This window comes from Octodon degus, unplaced genomic scaffold (genome assembly GCF_000260255.1).
Source record: "Octodon degus isolate 3935 unplaced genomic scaffold, OctDeg1.0 scaffold00343, whole genome shotgun sequence".
Taxonomy (NCBI): Eukaryota; Metazoa; Chordata; class Mammalia; order Rodentia; family Octodontidae; genus Octodon; species Octodon degus.
In genome coordinates this window covers 644252-649841 of record NW_004524919.1, presented here as the reverse complement: position 1 = coordinate 649841, position 5590 = coordinate 644252, and the positions used below count along the sequence as shown (strand labels likewise).

The following is a 5590-nucleotide window of genomic DNA, read 5'->3' as shown; positions in this document are numbered from 1 at the left end:
AATTTGATTTTTGTTCATGAACTCTGCCTACCCTGATGTCTTCAACATTTCCTCCTACTTTCTCCTCAAGGAGATTTAGTGTTTCTGTTTTAATGTTCAGATCTTTAATCCATTCTGACTTTAGCTGAGTGCATGGTGATAGTCATGGCTCAAGTTATACTTTTCAGCATGTAGAGAGCCAGTTTTTCCGGCACCATTTGTTAAAAAGACTATCTTTCTTCCTGTAAGCATGTTTGGCCCCTTTGTTTTAGATAAGGTGGCTGGGTGTGTTTGTAGTGGCTTCTGCATCTTCTAATCTATTCCATTGATCTTCATTCTGGTTTTTTTTTTTGTTTTTTTTTCCCCCAATACCATGCTGATCTTATCACACTAGCTTTTAGTATAATTTCAAGTCAGGAATTGCAATGTCTCCTGCCTTGTCTTCGTCACCCAGGATTGCCTTTGCTATTCTAGGTCTTTTCTGGTTCCAAATAAATTTTAGGAACAATTTCTCTATGTCTGGGAGGTATGTTGTTGGTATTTTGACAGGGATTGTATTAAATCTGTACAACAATCTTGGGAGTATGGCCATCTTTACAATGTTGTTTCTTCCTATCCAGGAGCAGGGAATATCTTTCCATTTTCTGAAATCCTATATGATTTCCTTTTTCAGAGTACTGTAATTTTCATTGACTAGATTTTTGGCTTCTTCAGTTAGATTAATTCCAAGGTATTTCATTTGCTGTGGTGCTATTATAAAAAGTATTGTTTCTCTAATTTTCTTCTCAGTGTGTTTGTTATCTGTATAGAAGAATGCTATTGACTTCTGGGTATTTTATCCTGCTATGTTACTGAATTTGTGTGTTAATTCTAGTAGCTTCTTGGAGTTTTTTGGATCTTCCAAGTAAAGTATCATGTTATCTGCAAATAATGATAATTTAACTTCTTCTTTACCTATTCTTATTTCTTTTATTTCTCTCTTGTCTAATGACTCTAGCTAATGATTCCAGAACTATACTGAATAGGAGCAGTTATAGAGGACATCCTTGTACCAGATCTGAGAGTAAAATTTTCAGGTACTCCCCATTTAGATTTATGTTATGTTATTTATGTTATGGATAACATAAATAGCTTTCATCAGATTGAAGAAGAGGCCCTCTATTCCAATTTTCTGTAGGACTTTGAACATGAATGAGTGTTGAATTTTGTCCAAAGCCTTTTCTGCATCAACTGAGATGATCGTGTGGGGTTTGGATTTTCAGCCTATGAGTTTCTTTATGGGTTTATTTTATTTTATTTTATTTGTTTCTTTATGGGTTTAATTGCTTTCTTTCTTTCTTTTTTTCTTTCTAGTGGTACCAAGGATCATTTCAGGACCTTCTACTTGCCAGGCAATCTCCTGTGTGAAGAGCCAATTGATCAACACAAACAGGGTGCATGCACATCAGTGTGATGGTGGATGTCATTTGTTAGGATAGAGAAGAGATCAAGGCCCCTGTGAAAAACGTAAATATGAGTATCCTGCACCAATATGGTCCTTGACAAAAATTACAAGAGGTTTTCCTTCCTTGATTATATTTACCAAGTATTTTAGTGGGGAGAAATTTTTTTTGTGACATATAATTCATCACTACACAGTCAGGGCTGATTAAAAATTAACAAATGCACCTAACCACACAAATGAACTAGTGTATGGGGGAGGACATAAGGTGAGAAATGATCTAGGTCCAATGTCTTCACAAATCTGAATTATTTTAATTTTTTAATAGGACAATTTCAATAATTAATACATTGTACATTGTAATCTTCTTAGTGATTATCCATAGTACAAGAAGCAGATAGGATATCCTGCCCAAACACTATTAGTACAAATCTTTCTTCTCATTGAATTAAGCAAAAGTAGCTGTATATTTATCCTCACCATTCTTTATATACAAATACAAAATGGACCTTCCTTTGTATCACCTTTTCTTGTTTAGTCCTGTCAGAGATGGGTATTCCATTGGCATCTAAATACTATAAATGGATCCTGAGAGGGCCTGGCCCTGGGGGTCACCTGTGTTGTGTGATATGTTCCAGGGCTAACCCAGGTGCAGTGGAGCTCCTATAGTCCAGCATTCAGGCATCCTTTAGCTGAAAAAGAACATTACTGCAAGTCCGTGGCCAAGCTCACCGAGGAGGAGAAATATGAACAGGAGCTCAAGAAGACTCAGCTCATCAAAGCAGCCCCAGCAATGATGACATGCTCTGTGTTTGCAGACCCAGTGATCAGTAAATTCACCAACATGATGATGAAAGGAGGAAAAAAAATCCTGACCAGATCCCTCGTAACCCAGACTCTGGAAGCTGTAAAAAGGAAACAGTTTGAGAAATACCATGCTGCTTCTGCAGAGGAACAAGCAACCATTGAAAGCAACCCCTATGTCATCTTCCACCACCCCCTGAAAAACTGTGAGCCTGTGATTGGCCTCATACCCATCCTCAAGGGTGGCCATTTCTACCAGGTCCCTGTTCCCCTACCTGACCAACGTCGCCGCTTCCTGGCCATGAAGTGGATGATCACTGAGTGCTGGCGGACACTGATGCCAGAGAAGTTGTCGCATGAGCTGCTGCAGGTTTTTCACAATCAGGGCCCTGTGATCAAGAGGAAGCAGGACATGCACAAGATGGCTGAGGCCAACCGTGCTCTGGCCCACTACCGCTGGTGGTAGAGGAAAAGGGGCAGCTTTGAAAGAAGCCCAAGGCTCTGTATCTCTCTGAAATGGACTGGGTGTTAAGGATGGAGTTCCTTTTTGAGAATGATGGAAAAAATAAATAAATAAATAAAATAAATACTATAAATGTGTGAATTCAGCAAAACAATCTAACACAGTCCAGCAGTCCACAATAGTAGTGGGTTAGCTACAGAAGTTGTTGACTTGAACCTTTCACAGCTCAGCATATTAATATGGCTTTACTATATATGCCTTGCTTTTATACTTTTGTGCTGGATGGTTAAGACCAAGATAGAGCAAGACCTATGTAACAAGAAATGTAACTTTTGTATCTGATAAATCAGTCAAGTGCCCTCAGGATTTACCCTGTAACCCTGTACTGCACTTTGTAGATTCTTTGTCAGTGTCAGCCATGTGGATGAGTCATGGCCATTGCTTGACCAATTTGCTTTCTGTGAAAACCTGAGAGAATGTTTTCTCTCCAGGTGACTTTCCTTAGGCACACTATACATCATCAATCACATTCCTCTGTGGCTCCATAATCTTCTTGATCAGAAAATTTAGGACACAACTGAGTTACATGATGTTACAGTACAGGTTCTCCTATGTCCTGAGTCTTCACTGACCTTGAAAGGCTAGGGCCAAAATGTTGACCAACCTTGCAGCCCTTCCTTTTCTCCAATTTTTGGTCCAAAAACTTAGGCTGTTAACCCTCCAGAAGAGAAGCTTATTAGTACCCTGCAATATATGCAGTTCAGTTTACCCTAACTATATGTCTAAATATCAAATATATCTGAATCATTTTAGATAATATAGCCCATTACTTGTGGGCCCACAAAGCCTCTTTACACCATTCATTTGCATTTTTGAAAGCCAACTGATGAACAAGTAAGTTACCAGCCCCTGTGTTGTTGAAAATCCTCCCAATCACCTAAAATAAATATGCTACAAATCCTGTAGAATTATTTGTAGCAGCAAAGACACCCCCTCCAGTTAACATGACTTTTGTAGTAATCATGTTTGAGTGGCATTGAAATGGCCTGATTCAAGCACAAATTGGAAATTTTGTCTTCCACAATAAATAATGCCCCAAACTTAAACACACTTTAGCTATCCCTTTCCAATCATTTGGGGCCAATAGCTTTTGCCTTATGAGATCTGTAAAACCCAGAAGTGGTTTCTCATTTTGTTCTTTTAAATCTTAAAGTGTACAACTTTATGAAGATGTACAACTTGCCCCAGACTATTAGGATATTGGATTATAACAAGAAGGTAGACATGGTAAAAACCCTCCAAGAATTCCTCCATTCACCTGGTTTCCTTTAGTACCAATTGCAAGAGAGACAAAGGATGACTACATTGTATGAAAGGTGGAATTTTTAGCCTGTGATGCACCAAAATTTTTCTACTAGGAAAGAGGAAGTAGCCACTTGTGATGCAGTTAAGTTTCTTAGTTTGATTTGGGCAGCTGCAAAATAGAAATCTCAGTAAAGCATTTCTCTAGTGGGGAAGGTCTTCTTCATCCCCAATAGTTTCTTCCTTATTTGATTGAATGCAACTTGGTTTGGGCTTTCCTGGGATATATTCTCGGGGCTTTATTTAAGATAATGCCTCAGATCAAATCCTTTGTGGTCTTTCAATAAACACAGAATCATCAAGACATCCCCATGGGCTGGTGAGATGGCTCAGTGGTCTAAAGCACCCACTTAGAACAAGCTAAGCTTAAGCAAAGCCCAGGGACCACGGTTCAATCCCCCAACACCACATACCAGCCAGCCACGCCCCCCTGGTGGGCTGAGCTGGCCACACACACACTAAATAAATAAATAAATAAATAATTTTTTAAAAAAAGACATCCCCTGGTCAGGCCAGGGAAGTAGCCCAACAGCGTAAGTGCCTGCCTGTGCTTTACTGGAAGCATAAGGTCCTTAGTTTGATCTCTTGTATCACACACAAAAAAAGACATTCCATGCTCAAGATCTAGAAAGACAAGGTAAATATGAGAATATATTCATTCCCTTAAACAATATATTGGGTGTGCAATTGTTATGCAACCTGCCTCAGACCAGGAGCCAAGGGTGTGTCTCTTGCATAAAATCAAGAAACTTTGTCAATTGGGAAATATTTATATTTAAGCCCTTTGCACTTAACAATGCAGCAAAAATTTGCATATGTAACTATTGCCCTGGTTAACCTGTTTGCTACATGTTTTACTCCTCATGAAGTACATACACCTGTATCTGTCTTTGTTTGCACAACATGAGCTGAGCATCACTTACTAAGGACGAGTTTCCTCCTATTCTGTTCCCCATACAGGAGTCAGATGTCACTTCCACACAGCTCTTAGAATTTAAGAAGTCAAATCGTGAAGGATGAAGAAATGGAAACAACAACTAGGAAGCTGAGATCAGGTGGAGCCCCTCTCCTAGTGGGTAAAAGGACAGCTCAACAACTGCAGCACAGTTACTTATACAATCAGCATAAGAAGCTGTTTACAGATAATTTTAAGGGGAGGGTAGGCACAGAACAGGAACAGGTTTTACTAACCTTCAGCTAAACATCATGTCTTGGTTACATGGGGAGCAAGAGAATTGTCTATATTATCTCAGAAGATAAAGTTACTTTTGTTATCAGCACCCTTATCTGCATACAACTCTCATGGGGCCCTGCCAATCTGATAAGAATCAGTGACCTTGTCCTAAATCCCAAAGTCCAGACAGCTGCACTCTCAACAGTCTGACTCAATAGATGAGGCTGGCCTTGAACTCATTATGTAGCCCAAACAAGCTTCAAACATAGTGATGCTCCTTCCTCAGGCTCCCTAGTACTGGGATTATACATACATGCCAAAATGACCTCTCTTGGGTCATGAGTTTGAATCCAGTCTGTGCACCTTC

General features: G+C 39.4%; 1 pseudogene; it reads left to right on the top strand.

Annotated features, from left to right (window-relative positions):
- Positions 1 to 68: 68 nt before the first annotated feature.
- LOC101566681 lies at positions 69 to 2779 on the top strand (annotated as a pseudogene).
- Positions 2780 to 5590: the final 2811 nt, after the last annotated feature.